A 15,299-nucleotide genomic window follows, 5' to 3' on the forward strand; every position below is an offset into this window, starting at 1 on the left:
AATAGCAACAGATCAAGCAGACATCACTCCTAACTGGTTGCCAACTGGACTGTGAATTGCTGACCCTCATCTTTGATTCTGAACACACCTCCGGTTTCCCAGCCTACCCTTTCCTTATTTTCAGTTTGGATGCAAGAATACTGCATGTCAAAAGCCTTGCAAAAGTCAGTGTATACTTCACTATTTCTAACATTGACATTTGTTCTTTTATATATATTTTATATTTTTAAAAACACCTATATATTTAAAAATGCAAGCAAAACTTATTTGAAAAAAAAAGCTCAAAGAATAAAAGCTTTAACAAAATTTAACTTTCCTGCAAGATATTTTATAGTACTCTTGCTTTTAATTGTCAGACATGTCCATTCAAAGTCTGAGATAATAACATCTCTCCATAGTGGCTACTTTTACAGCTACAGTGTCTGCTGTTACTAAGCAAGTGATAAAATAATTATTATTGCTATCAGAGTGTAGTCTAGAGACAGCCAGCAAAGGTGAGGCCCCAGAGTAAAGTTCAGGATTACTGAGACTTGCTGTTATTTGTTGTTAATGATGTTGAGCTGCAGGAGGAAAGACAAAATGTGAAATGGTATTTTAAACAAAAAACACAGTAGGCATAAGAAAATTAAATCAAGACAAAACAAGAAAAAGATCAGTATTGATTATAGAGTGTTATGAATGAGCTTCTGCTCAACAAAATATCAGATGATCTATAAATATTACATTCAACTTCATATAACTGGAAGGGCAAATTTCTCAGGAGGGCTTGAGGTAGAGAGCCTGGAGATGATGATGAAAAAACCTTCAGTCTCTTGGTATTCCTGTGCCAGCTTCTGTTATACCAGCTTTTTTTGGGTCATTTCTAGCCCCAGCTGGGGCCTTTAGAGGTAGGAAATATTCCTTGTACTATCACTTCTGGGACAGTAGCTGAGGCTTCAGCTCAACAAAGCACATGCCTGACTTGAAGGCTGTGTTTCTGATCTGTGAGGCGCGCGAGCACTGGCTGTGAAGTGCCTCTGACCTGAGGTTGCCTTATTCCTGTTATCAGTACATGTGTGTTGCCCTGGTGGAGGCGCAAATCCTAAATCTCTGTTTGGATTGTGGTGAGAGAAAATTCTGAGCAAAGGAAACTTTTCCTGGCACTGGGCAAGAGGATCCACAGGGGGCCCCCCTTTGCTCCCCGTCCTCTGTGCTGGCACAACCAGACAAGGTAGCCTCAGCTTGAGGGTAACACTGTTATGATATCAAAACATGAATGAATACCTGTTGTTTATCTTGCTAACATATTTTTAAGCCTCAGCCACAGTCAGCACTCCATAATGTGGGTTTTAATCTGCTTTATTTGTGCTCTCACAGACAGGTGAAGGAGGCCCTCTCCAAGCAAAAAGAAATGTTGACTACTTTGGTCTCTTCCACAGAGCAGTTACATTTTGGCTTTGCTTCTTTTCGTTTTTTTTTAAGTCATTCTTGTTTTTGCATTGTTTTTTAGTTTGTGTTGTACATTGCTTGGTGTACAGTCTTCCCCTAATACATTCCCCTATTTCTGCCTCCCTCCTCTCGATTGTACTGTCAATACAAAGCCATATAAATTGAATTGTTAGTCAAAATGTTTCTTTCCAGCTTTTGGTAAAGCAGAAGATGACCCAAGGAGTCTTCTTAGCTTTATGAATATGGTAAAGCTATTTTTCATAGTGTGCTCAGCATGCTATTTCCACACATGGTTGCACACATTTTCTGCTTCATCAAACAACTGCATAAGAACATTATTTAAGTACCTCAAATAAAAACAGAGGGCATTTCTGAAAGGTTGAAATAGGATCATACCAACTGTAATAGGTCAGTGTTGGTTTGCTTGAAGAGGGGGATGTTTGAGCAGTTATTAGAGCTATTCTTAGTGCTAGTTCTTACTGCAGCTCACGGTAAGTCAGGTACGGCTGGGTGAGCACCAGGAGCAAGTTCCAGCAGGTAACACAGAAATAGGTGTTCACTGTCAGTGTTTCCAGCAGCAATGTTTTGTTTTTTTTTTTTACTTTATGGCAAAAGAAACAGGGATGAGTGGCAGCTTTCATTAAACTATTTCCTGGCATCACGCAGGATAAGCTCATATGGAAACAGACATGTTTGTCTAGTCTCTGGCTAAGAAAGCTTGACATCTATCCCTACACATGACGATTGCTCCAGCAGGCTTTCCTATGCTTTTGCAGCCAAACGTTACTGCACACAGTACAGGGCTGTAAATATATTGTGGTGGTGGTGGTGTTTTTCTGGTTCTCTTTCCTTTTTATTTTCCCCTTATTTTACTGTCTGCACTAGAATAGATTTGTACGGTGGAAACAAAGATGACCATTCATGAGCAGCCGAAAAAAGGTGATCTGCAGCAGGCTTTTACACAGGATGAGAGTCAGATTGCTCATGGACCTCTGTGACACTTGCTTAACAATGTACTTAAAATTAACCCACTGACTTTAGCTGCTACTGTTCTTGTGTCCCTCCTGACTATGAGAAAAGTTTGCAAAAAACTATTCCATAATTCCACTCCTCTGTCTTAGTTTTGAGACAAGTTTCACAGGAAATGGTGGCCCGACTACTGTCTGATATAGGGGTTTCAGAAGGTCAGCAGTAAAGCAAGGAGGAGGATGTCAGAGGCAGGCCTGAAGACAATTGTGAGACTTTGCTTGTGTACCGGAGTCGGTGGGAGGCAGCACTGCCTGGTGCCAGCTCGACAGGGTGGACTGCGTGCTGAGTGCTTGAGGTTGGACTAGCCATCAGTGCTCAGCATTTTTCACTAAAATACAGTGGTTTTTAGTGGAAGTATGTCCATCAGAAGTAGTTCTGAATGAGTTAAAGTGCTTTCTGTTTTTTTTTAATCCAGGTTATCAAGCACTTTTATATGCAGAAAGGAAAGATTTAGAGGCTGTTGCTATTGAGCTATCCTGCAATACATACTGGTAGCTGGGTGCTCCAGTTTCAGCCGGGACACTCCAAGAGTTTGAGGGTTTGTGGGATGCCTATGCTCTTTTTTAATCCTAATCAACCTTCCCTCTTTATCCATTAATGTTATTTGAGGCAGCTGTATCACAGACAGGGACCATTTTATCAGCTGTAAGGACTATGTGTATATTCCACAGAATCAACTAGGTTGGAAAAGATCTTTAAGATCATTAAGTCCAACCACTAAGGGCCTCACATATATGGTTTTGAACGCTTCCAGGGATGGTGACTCCACAACTGCCCTGGGTGCCTGAACACCCTTTCTGGGGAAGGGATTGTTATAATATCCAATCTAAACCTCCCCTGGCACAGCTGGAAGCCATTACCTCTTGTCCTAGTGCTTGTTTCTGGGGAGAAGAGACCGACCCCACCTCACTACAAACTCCTTTCAGTTAGTTGTGAAAGATGATAAGGTCCCCCCATGAGCCTCTACTTCTCCAGACTAACCCCCCCCCCCCCCCCCCCCCCCCCCCGGCTCCTCAGATGTTCCCCATCACACTTGTGCTCCAGACCCTTCACCAGCTCCGTTGCCCTTCTCTGGACTCGCTCCAGCACCTCAATGTCTCTCTTGTAGTGAGGGGCCCAGAAATGAGCACAAGATTTGAGGTGCAACCTCACCAGTGCCCAGTACAGGGGGATGATCACTGCCCTGGCCCTGCTGGCCACATATTGCTGATACAGGCCAGGATGCTGTTGGCCTTCTTGGCTGCCTGGGCACAAGCTGGATCATGTTCAGCTCCATCAGTCAGCACCCCCAGGTCTCTTTCTGCTGTGCACCTTTCCAGCCACTTTGCCCAAAGACTGGGGCCCAAAAGCAGGACATGGAACTTCATCTTATTGAACCTCATACCACTGGCTATAGCCCATCAATCCAGCCTGTCCAGATCCCTCTGCATAGCCTCCCTACCCTTCAGCAGAAAAACACTCCCACCCAACTTGGTGTTTGCAAATATACTGAAGGTGCCCTCAATCCCCGCATCCAGATCAACAATGAAGATATAAACAACAGTGGCCCTAACACTGAGCCCTGAGGGACATCACTAGTGTCCACCATATATATACACAACCCCTCTCTTCTGTATGCTCAGGGTTTTAAGGATCCTGCATCCCCAAAGTGCTTCGGGGGTTACTATAATGGGAAATGAATGATGGTTAAATGCAGGCACATGCATCAGGGTTATGCTGAACAGCTCTATGTTACACAGCCCAGGCAGTGGTGCCATACGTATGGGTCAGTCTGGTGTGCATGATTATGGGCTGCCTCATGCCTGGTTGTTCCCTCTGCATGTAATGCATTATTCCCCAACAACTAACACCCCAAGCTGTCACATGTTCTGAAAACTCTGATTTTTTTTTTTTTTTATGAAAACCTGTGTTCTATAATGGTGACAAAGGATTTAAATATAAACTGCAGGAAATGGCAGACTGGCAGCTGCATCAACATCTGCTGTCCCTCTGAAGCCGAAGCCCTCCACTCAAAGTTTCATTCTTCAAGGTGGGGATATGCCTTGCGTAGTAGCTGTGGTACCAGGGCATGGAATCAAAATGTGACAAGTGAGCATATGATATCTGCAGGGTTTCCTTTTTCTTTTACCTTATTGTTTGTTCCTTTGTTTGCTCGTGTATTGTTTTTTGTTTTTTTTTTTTATTTAAAGATATAATATACAGGGTAGTATGTTTGTATTTCCATTTATGAAAAAAAAAACCTATCTTGCTGGCCAATGTGAGTGTGTGCGAGAGATGCAATCAGCGTAGCTTTTGTCTGTTTTGTTGGTGACACATTTTATTATTTTTGACATATGTTAGGTCAACCTAGAGACTTGTGTTAGTTTAGGCAGCTCATCTGAAGCTACCTGCGGACTGTGGTGCTCTAAGTAGCCCAGGGCCTTTGCTGCCTCCCTGCTTAGCAGAAGAAGAACCCCCTTATCAGTTTTACCCTGAAGGAGATCTTCACAGCCTTTTCGTGGTGACCATGTCCTTTTCTCAGCCATCAAGGAGCTCAGACTTGCATGAGCAGCTCATTGCCCATCCCTGCAGGCAGCTGTGCCTGGTGATGTGCTTGGCAGGCCCTCCCCTGTCCTGGGGTTTGCTCACTGACTTTTGCCCGCTGTGTTTGGCGCGCTCTGCACTCCATTTCTCATGCCCAAAAGCAAGTACAGATTTTCAAGCACAATGCACAGGTGGTGCTTCTGCAGCTTGGTCTCTCCTTGCTCAAAGAGCTTTATCTCCCGAGAGGGTGGACAGAAACTGCTGCAGCACAGCACAGAGCAAGACATGAGCCTCTAGAGGTCACTGACACTCTAGGGCTGCATGTGGGGAGACAGGGCTGCTCTGGGCCAGGTGTATACAGCAAACTGAGCCTAATAACACGAAAGAGCAGAGCAGATTTTGTGCCCTAGATCTGCTGCAGAGACGGGAGTGAAATGAGAGGCTTGTCCAGAGGTGATGCCTAAGGCCCACAGAGGCACTGTACCTCTCCTTGGCTAACAGCTGAGGCTGCAGACAAGCATAGCGTTGTGGAATGGAGCTTTAATTCATCTGGTAGCACAAAATTGACATGGAAAGTGCTGCAGCTGTAGGCCCTGGGCATGGAGCCGGTGTCCTGAGGAGTGGAGAGAGGCAGAGGGATCCTCCTGACCGCAGTGGCCTGTGGGTACGATTGCAAAGGTGCTAGGTTTGCAGTGCAGCCATTTTCCCTACTTCACCTACTGTGTGGTGATGTGGGGTGCTGCAGCTATATATAAAACAGTGCCTGAATTCCTAAAATCACAAATGGTTCAGAAGAGGGAAAAATGGATTCGTTTGTGGACCACCTTCTTGCACCACCCTATAAGAAACTCCAAAGGGCTGGAAGAAACCAACAACCTACTGATGCCAGCCCCCTGTGTGTGAAACCAGCCCATATTGGTATTAACAGAGAACAGTGAAGAAGAGTGTAGTCAGGCAGGGAGCTATGCCCATGGTTGGAGGAGGTAGCTGTGGCAAAAGGGGTGTTTGGGCTCGGTAGGATCTGGCGTCCCAGTTGCCTGCTGTGGGGTGACTACATGCTTAGCATGGCCACTGGAATGTGCTGCAGGAACTGCAGGTCTCCCTGTAAAAGAAAAGCTGGTGGGGTTACAGGGATGTCAGCCAAAGCATGCCTTGTGGTAGTGCATAAGGACTGTCCCCTTTGTAGTTTATCGCTGTAAGAAAATTTTGTCTTCTAATGTGTTTCCCCTTGAAGTCACCAAGTCAGACAAGCAAATAAGCTCCCTAGTTCACAGCTGTGAATGTGTAAATGTTATTGAAAAGCCAGGACGTGGCTGGGGGATAATGCCGGTGGGGGACTGTCCGTCTCCTCTGACCTGGGCGTAGCTGCCTGGCTTTCTCAGCATTGTTTCTCCTGCACTTTGAGCTGGGGGAGAGGAACTCCCAGCCTGCAGCTCCCACTGCCCGCGGCCCCCTGTCCGCCCCTCCTTCCTCACCCACCCTCTGCATGAGACTGGCTGCCTTCAGTCACAAAATCTGCTGGGCTTTGCACAAACGTCTTCTAATGTAAATATCAGCGAGGACTACAGAAAGCCTCTCTGTTGGTGCCGGTTCTTCTGAGCCGTGCTTTCAAAGTGCTGACTGTGCTGGTTCTTATCATAAGTCAGTCTCAGCAATCAACTTTCTTTTGATCACTTGGATGTGCGCTATTTCTTGTTTTTAGTATACTTTTAATGTAGTGATGAATGTAGTGACCAAATAAACCACCATAAGATTTTTAATTTAAAGGATGAGATAGTTAAGCAGATGTTATCATGCTTCACCATACAATAGAATAGTTTTAAATCACAGTTTTGATGGAGGAGAATAGTAATGACAAATATTATTTTTAAATAGGAAATTTATGTGCGTTTAGGAACATGTGAAAATTGACATACATATTTTGAGTACAATATACTGATATAGTTTACTATGCTGTTTCACATAAACAGCTGTTTGAGTGATTGGTGAAGATTTTTTCCCATATAGGTGTGGTACCTGGGTGCCGCTGCACCTGAATGTGTAGCTAATTAGATACAGGACAGTCCTGCACCTTGTTTGTAAGGACTTGTGCTCCTGACAGCCCCACGTTGTCATCAGTCTCTGCTATTCAGTCTCAACAAATAAGGGAGTTTTTCCCTCCTTAGCAGACAGATTCTCAGTGGTACTCATTCCCTGAGGTTTTGTGTCCTGGACTTCGTCCTTCTTGACAGCACTGCTTGTCACAGAATGTTGCTGTACCACCACGGGAGCTTTCTGTTCCTTGCAAAATTAGACCCATCATGAGTGAAATATAGGGGAACTGGATTTCTAAGTGAAATCTGAGCTTTTGTTGCAGTATGAAGTTTAGCTCTTGCTATTAATGTTTTGCATTTTACAAACTCTTGGAAGACCAGAGTGTATCCCATTTCTCGCACCAGTCGGGAATGTCTGTGGTTTGTTCTGTTGAGCAACATTGCATTTCTGGTGTTAGCCCTCATGAGTCACAAGACATTTTTTTTTGCCTCAACCACAAATATTTTAAAAAATCAACTCTCATTTTATGAAGTTAGATCACAACCTTCATGAGGTGTATGTGCAGACTGCATTTTGAAGATAGTATGTGACAGAAGTGTTGCTGTAAAGTTTTTGATGAAGGCACAACCAGAATGCCCAGCTTTTCATGCTGTTAGTGGTAGTGCAAGGACAGCACTTCTTTACCTGGTACCTACCCCAAATGGGGCTCTTGGATACATTTTCTTGGTGACGTTTTTGATATGTACATTAGTATTTTTGTTATTTGATGAAGACTAGACATAGTTCAGACTCACATAATTAATAACTAAGGGTTATTTATACAGAGTACCTCCATTGCTTCTCTTTAGAAAGCATTTGGGTGAAGCTGGGCAGACATAACTATGGCAGTAGCACCTGCGCAGCATCTTCCTCGTAAACATGTAATTTGTAGCTGCTGTAAGATATCTAATTCCATCCTCAGAAAATTGCCTCTTTTGCTGTGGATAGCCATACACACATACATGAAAAATATGATTTTGTAGCATACTTGATGGTGCAACTCACAAAAGTTTTCTTAAACCATGGTAAATGCAGTGTAACTTAAGACCATAAGGATTTATGTGTCAATCAATTGGAAGAGCAGACAGCCCAGTGTCCTGTTACAAGCAGTGGCCTGCAGTAAGTACTTAAAGAGAAGGATAAGGAACAGGGAATGTAGCAAGTGATTAAACTCACCTCCACTAACTGATGGTTTAAGAATTTCCTGTGCTAAAGTTTGTATCCGGACCATTGTGTGTAATAGCTACCAGTGGGTTTCTCCTCCACAAATTTCCCCCCCCTTTTTTTTCGTTTTTCAATTCCTTTTATGCTGTGGCCTCCATGACTTCCTGTGGTAATGAATTCCACACCTCAAATAAGAAGTTATGTGGAAAAAGGCATTTCCTTCTGTTTAAGCCTGATCATTTCTTTGGTGGCCTCCTTATTTTTGTATTGTGAGAAGATATGAAAAATCGTTGTCTACAGACATTTTTCATGGTGTTTATTATTTTGTAGTCTACTATCAAATTCTGTTCATAGTTTGATTTTATAGTATTTGGTTTTCATTTGCCTCTTTTACTGAGCTTTGCCAAGTAGACCTCTTGAAGAAACCTGACTAACTTTCTTTAATTAGAACGGCAAGCTAGAAAGGCCAAATGAAAAAAAAAAAGCCCATTTAGTTTAGTCTCTCATTTTACACAAGTTCTTCAAAAACCTACCATCATCCTGCACTTTTTCGTCTCTCCCTTTTTAAGTTCTACATATGTGGTAGGTTGATTTCAGCTACCTGCAGTCCAGAAAACACATCTGTATCATGGTTTTTTACAGAAGTGTAGTAACATTATTTGCTTTGTCCTATATTGCTTTCATAAAATGTCTTTTATTTGTTTATTTGATAATCATTGAGCTCTGATGTTTTCTGTGTACTAGCTTTCCTGCATATTTTTGGCTAACGTAGTCTTTGATTATGTGTCTGCTTAAAGTTAATTTTTACCCTCATATATTATTTTGCAGTTATTAGGATTTCACCTGCTACTTTCTTCAGATCACTCTGCTGTTCTCTGTTTGCTGCTCTTCAGCACATCTCCACAGTCAGTTTTAGGCTCGATAAACCCATTTCATATCAATTTGATTACTTCAAACAATTCAGGTCAAGAAGGGTGAAAGACCTCTTTACTGGTTTGCTGAGTGTATGTGGGAAGTGGTAGCAAACATGATTTAATCACTTTTTACCTTTTCTTAATATAGATTATTCCTTCAGTTGTAGATTTACATGGAGACTGTAAAGTCTGTGCTTAAACAGATCAAGTATCTGAAACTTCTCTGAACTGTTCAACCAGGTCTTATTACCAGCTAATGCTTGAATGAGGCAGAGAAGCAATCTGAATGCAGCTTTCCCATTACCAGGCAATCTCAGTTGAGACAGGGAATTCTTTTCTTGGAGTGGCAAAAATCTTGCAATCCTGAAGCTTCTCACTGAAGGAGACAAGCATCCAGCTCTGCCCAGCTCTGGCTATGAGAACTTGAAGGTTTGATGGGAAAAAGGGTGTTCCTACTTGTCCTTCCTCTGAATTCTGTAAAACTTAACACTTTTCACATCCTAACCATTGCATTTTGTTCCAAAGTAATTTTGTTAAAAGCCACTGTTCCCAAATTCAGCCCATCATCCCTTCTTGCTCTTTTGGGTGATTTTTCGTATCACAACCTGTTTGTTTCTGCAGGCAGTGATTCCAAACAGGTGCCTTTCTGTGCCACTGTCTGTCCAGAACAAAGGATCAGGGCCTGGTTTTACAGGAAGATCTCCAATGAGGAAAGCAAAGGTAGAAATGAGGTCTTTTAATGCTCACCTGGGCACTTAAATACCTTCAGTTTATATTACTGTAGAAATACATACATATTCTGTACAAAAGCATATGTTCTCTTTAAAACATTGTTTTATGATCTGCTTATTAGCTCCCTATAGAAGGTATACACTTCTGGTGTTCTGGAACTGTATTTGTAGCCATCCTTCATGTGAAAAGGGTTGTTCTCCATAACTGGGTTAGACTGTGCATCATGAGAAATTGATGTATGTGTATCTGGCCAGCCGAATAGGAGCTGCAATATAGCATGATGACTCTGGCTTTTTTATTTGGTTGTTTACAGGTAGCTTTTACAACCTATCATTACGTTTGTGGTTGACTTTTTGAGAGTATGGGTTTTAATTTACTTCCCTTTATACATGTGAATGAGATGGTAAGGTGAGCACGTTGTTTTCTGTAAAACATTACCATACCCTGGAATGGGAAGAAATAGTTCTGTCAATATTAATGCATCTACCTTTCCTCTACAGAGGCCTGCATGCCTAATATGTTGGTGAATCCAGTAAGAGAAAAGCACTGGCTTCTCTTCCAGCATATAAGAGAAGTGACTCTGAACTGTCTGTCATGCTGAGACAGCATGTGCTGTTAGAAGTTACTATACTTCAGTATTAAAAGCAGTATAAAAAGTACAGCAGCCTGACTGAAGGTGTTTTTCAAGATCTTTTTCCCTTCTAGTGAATAATATTTATGTTGCTTTAGTTGAGCAGATTCTTAGAGATCATTATGTTTAAAGTAATTACTAGCAGTTTAACTCTTGTACTAGCATTGCTTTCAGACTAAAAATTTTTTTTTTTTTACCATAATAGATGATAAGCAAGTTCACTTATATATAAAAATGGATGATCAAAATCCTTCAAATCATTTTTCTGTTCCCCTGCAAATGTTAAATACTGGGAATATCAAGGACTATAAGCTGAAGCACACAAAATCAGACAAACACTGGACTGAGAAATTCAGGACACAGGCCTCTTTTTAAAAGGAATGATTAAAATCATTTAGAGCTTGGTGAACATAATTAAAAAAGGATATTTTTTGCAAAAGATATTTTAATGAAGACAGAGTGGTAGACACTGCATGACTTTCAGGTAGACAGGTTTTCTAGCTGGCCTGTCCAGTACATGCATAATTTGCTTTCCTTTACTACCTGCTAGAGAAACTTTTTGCTCACTCGTCCTATGATGTTAAGTGTATCAGCACTACTGGAAATACCAGTTGTTAAGAACAACAAAAGAAAACAGAGCCAAAGGACTTAATATACTAGTTGTTTGCAAAATGTTCCTGATGCCAATTTCTTTATTTTCTCTGTGAGTGGAGGCTTTTTGTTAAATCCATAGAAATTTTTCTGTTTCCATAAAATAGAATTGCAGAATCATAGAATAGTTAAAGTTGGAAAGGACCTTAAGATCATCAAGTTCCAACTCCCCTGCCATGGGCAGGGACACCTCACACTAAACCATGTCACCCTAGGCTCTGTCCAACCTGGCCTTGAACACTGCCAGGGATGGAGCATTCACAACCTCCCTGGGCAATCCATTCCAGTGCCTCACCACCCTAACAGGAAAGAATTTCTTCCTTATATCCAGTCTAAACTTCTCCTGTTTAAGTTTTAACCCATTACCCCTTGTCCTATCACTACAGTCCCTACATCTGTCCCCAGTGAAGCCGGCTCATGTTTATTTTCTCATCAACCAACACCCCCAAGTCCTTCAGGGCTGCTCTGAATCTCTTCTTTGCCCAACCTGTAGCTGTGCCTGGGATTGCTCCACCTCAGCTGTAGGACCTTGCACTTGTCATGGTTAAACTTCATGAGGTTGGCATTGGCCATCTCTCTGGAGGTCCCTCTGGATGGCATTCCTTCCTTCCAGGGTATCAACCGAACCACACAGCTTGGTGTCATTGGCAAACTTGCTGAGGGCGCACTCAATCCCACTGTCCATGTCAACAACAAAGATGTTAAACAAGACCAATCCCAACACGGATCACGGAGGGACACCACCCATTACTGGTCCCCAGTTGGACATTGAGCCATTGACCACAACTCTTTGAGTGCAGTTCTTTATCCACTGAGTGGTCCACCTATCAAATTGCTGTCTCTCCAATTTAGAGACAAGGATGTCGTGTGGAACGGTGTTGAACGTTTTGCACAAGTCCAGGTAGATGACACCAACTGCTCTACCCCTGTCCATTAGTTCCATAGCCCCATCAGAGAAGGCCACCAAATTGGTCAGGCAGGATTTCCCCTTAGTGAAGCCATGCTGGCTGTCACTGAGCACCTTGTTGTTTTTCATGTGCCTTAGCATGCCTTCCAGTAGAACCTGCTCCAAGATCTTGCCAGGCATACAGGTGAGAAATGAAGGTACTTCATCTGAACTGAAACTCCTTTGTGGTTGCAGAGTGTGGATGGCAGAACGCTGAAATGCCTTTCAACTAATCTCCCCAGAATTGTGTTTATGGGATAACGCAACTGTCTCAGTTTTAGGATTACACTTCCAGCACAGCTGTCGTGGGAAATCACTTGCTAGAAATATACTTATGGGAATGGCCTAGAGATAGTTCACCAGTGTTTCTATTGTCTGAGGTACCCTTTCTGCTAGCTGTGGGTCTGCTGAAGAAAAAGATGGTATGTGAAGAAAAGAGAAATGGGAAGAAAAATCCTTTGTAGTTATGGTAATAGGGGCCTTGCCAGCTCCAGAGGGAAGCTTGTTTGTGTAATTAGAAAAGGCTGTAAAAATATGATGGCAAGTGAAAGGACTTTAATGGGAGGGATGAAGCAACTGTTTTTACTAGCTTATATCTGAAGAGGTGGATTTGTATGACACTGGTGAGACATCTTGTCCTCTTTACAGCTTTTCTCAAGCCTGAAAATTTATGCCTTCAAACACTTTGTGTGTGCTCCTTGGGCTCTCTGAATGTGACAATATAATAGTGTTATTGATGAGAACTCTGCAGAGTCACAACTTTAAGCAGTCAATTTTGATTAGTATAAAAACCCAGAAATCGTTGCTTAGGCTTATTCCTGCTTCTCAGACTCTCAGTGGCAATGGTCAGTGCCAGAGTCTTTCATCTTAAAGGCCTTTTCAAACCTTGTTGATTATATGATTCTGTGAAAGCATAAAAGAAACAGAGCCCACCAGAAGATTTAGGATCACTTGCCTTCCTTCTTCCAACAGTAAACTTAAATGTGGAAATTTTTTTCAGAAGGTATAAAAGTAATAGTATTTAAAAAAAATAAGGTTTAAGGTTGTAGTGTTTAGGTTGCAGAGTGAAGCCTTCAAAGTTAAGATATGGCAAGACAGAGCTTGTCTCTGAAATTGTGCTTCCACCCCTCATTTTTCAGTACATAGAAGAGGTAGAGGACCTTTGAAAGACCAGCCACAAGACATAAAACTAATGGCACAGGGAATTAAAGCTCCAGTGCAAGATGACGACCTATAATGGGTATGCTTGAAACATGGTTCATTTTAACGAAATTTCATGTCATGTATTTGAGATTAGTAAAATGACTTCAGGCTCTTGGAATTTATCAACACCAGGTCATTCAACATTTTGCTGTTGTTACTGTTGATTGTACAAGGCCTCATCTTTTGTTACCTGCTTTTAGATGTTATTATTTAAGGAAACTTTTTTAGCTTTACTTATTGTCTAAGTCAGTTTGACTTAGAAAGGCGGATATTAACAAGCCCTGTTGTTTGCCTTTGCCAGGCTGTGATGTCTTTGCCAGCTATTGGAACAGATCTTTTGTGCTAAACTATTTGGACTCTGGTAGGCAGGTTGCTGTTTCTATGTTCCACATGCATGCTCATCCTGATTATGTTTACAGTGAAGGTGTAGTTCTTGTGTGCATTAAACTCTTTCCCTTGCGTCTTCCCAGAAATGAAATGATTGCCATTATCTGATTCTCCCAGGGAAATAAAGCTGAGGTGCAAGAAGGCAGAAGTCATATTCACTAACAGGCCTGACAAGAAAATGCGATAGAGGCTTAATGCAAAGGCGGAATAAAAATGCATTTGTTACCATTCCTGAGGAAACGTGTGTGTTAGGAAGGTGTGTTGAGGAAACAGGGGTCAGAGGCTAAGCAAATCTGAGGCAGGTGTTTTTTTGGGGGGAAAACATTGATTTGGCTAAACTATATCTTGCTACTTGGATTTTGAAATTAGGGTTTCTTTCTTTATTTTTGTTTTCTTCTGCAGCTGGGTAATATTTCCTTCTTGCTTCTGCATCTCCCTTTCCTAGGAAACTGCTGGTCACATAGCTTCAAGGCTATCACTGTGATTAACACTAAGGTTGCTCTGTAGACTTAGGCTCAGCTAAACAAATGATGGTCTTGGTTTTCCATGAAGGACTTGCTATTCTGTGTAATCACAGTGGCTGTTTGAGGTAAGAAGATGAGGTAGAGAGGTGGTACATGTGCATTGGGCATAACATTATTTCAAAGCAGTCCAGCAGGAATTCCCATATTACCTAGGAAAGGCTTAGTTTGGTACTCATGTGATCCTGCATTGAAGTAGGTTTACTGGAACAAGAGGAATAAGAATTTAAAAATCAAACACTCCTTATATCTATATGGGTTTTTTAAAGATTTTTTTTTTGTCCTGTTTTTGTTTGAATGTGGCTATCTCCATCTTTGCCTCTTACAAGATCAATATTGTGTTTTTCAATCACCTGTATATAATATTGGTTAATAAGGAGCAATGTTTACTATATTGCTCATCTCTGAACAAGTTGTGTTGGTGTTGAAGGTCAGTCAGTGCCAATCCTGAAATGAAAGTCATGCAGGCCCTCTTAAAATACAGCATTTCTGCATTCAGAGTGAGAGAGTAAAAAGACCTGCCTATATACTTTTGTCTTCTCCTCAGTTACACTTGTGTGTATGTTTAAAATTGTTTCTTTTGCAGGTGTGTCACACTGAAAGGTGAAAATTATTTGATTTATGTGATAGCCAACTTGAATCGGTGACTTTTATTTTGCAATCTTCTTGTCATGTTGGTAGATTCTGTGAGGTCTCAAAGATTCCTAGGAAATTCTTCAATTTCTCCTCTTCACTCATGTTTAATATCCAAGAAATATTCAAGACTTTAAAAGCTGAAGTGTTGTCTTGCTGTTCTACTGGAAACACTGCTTATTTGGTTGTCAGCTGTCTTGATCTGTTTTTAATATCTTTATGCCAATTTGCTCTGTCAGCTATGAAACTATTGGCATTGACTTAGTCTATGCTTATGAGGTTTCTTCTGATTGGCTGTTATTATTCTATTTCCATTAAAGGTGACCTAGTTGGGTAACAGCTGCCATGTGTGAGAATTGTGGACAGTAACTTATGCAGAGGCTTGTGATGCATAGCACTGACCAGGCATGGCCTAAAATAACCCTGAGCTGGACTGCTCAGCAATGAGTCACTTCAGTGCTTCT

Source organism: Pezoporus wallicus, unplaced genomic scaffold (genome assembly GCF_028554395.1).
Source record: "Pezoporus wallicus isolate ANWC-B61680 ecotype Strahan unplaced genomic scaffold, APGP_CSIRO_Pwel_v1 contig_2870, whole genome shotgun sequence".
Lineage (NCBI taxonomy): Eukaryota > Metazoa > Chordata > Aves > Psittaciformes > Psittacidae > Pezoporus > Pezoporus wallicus.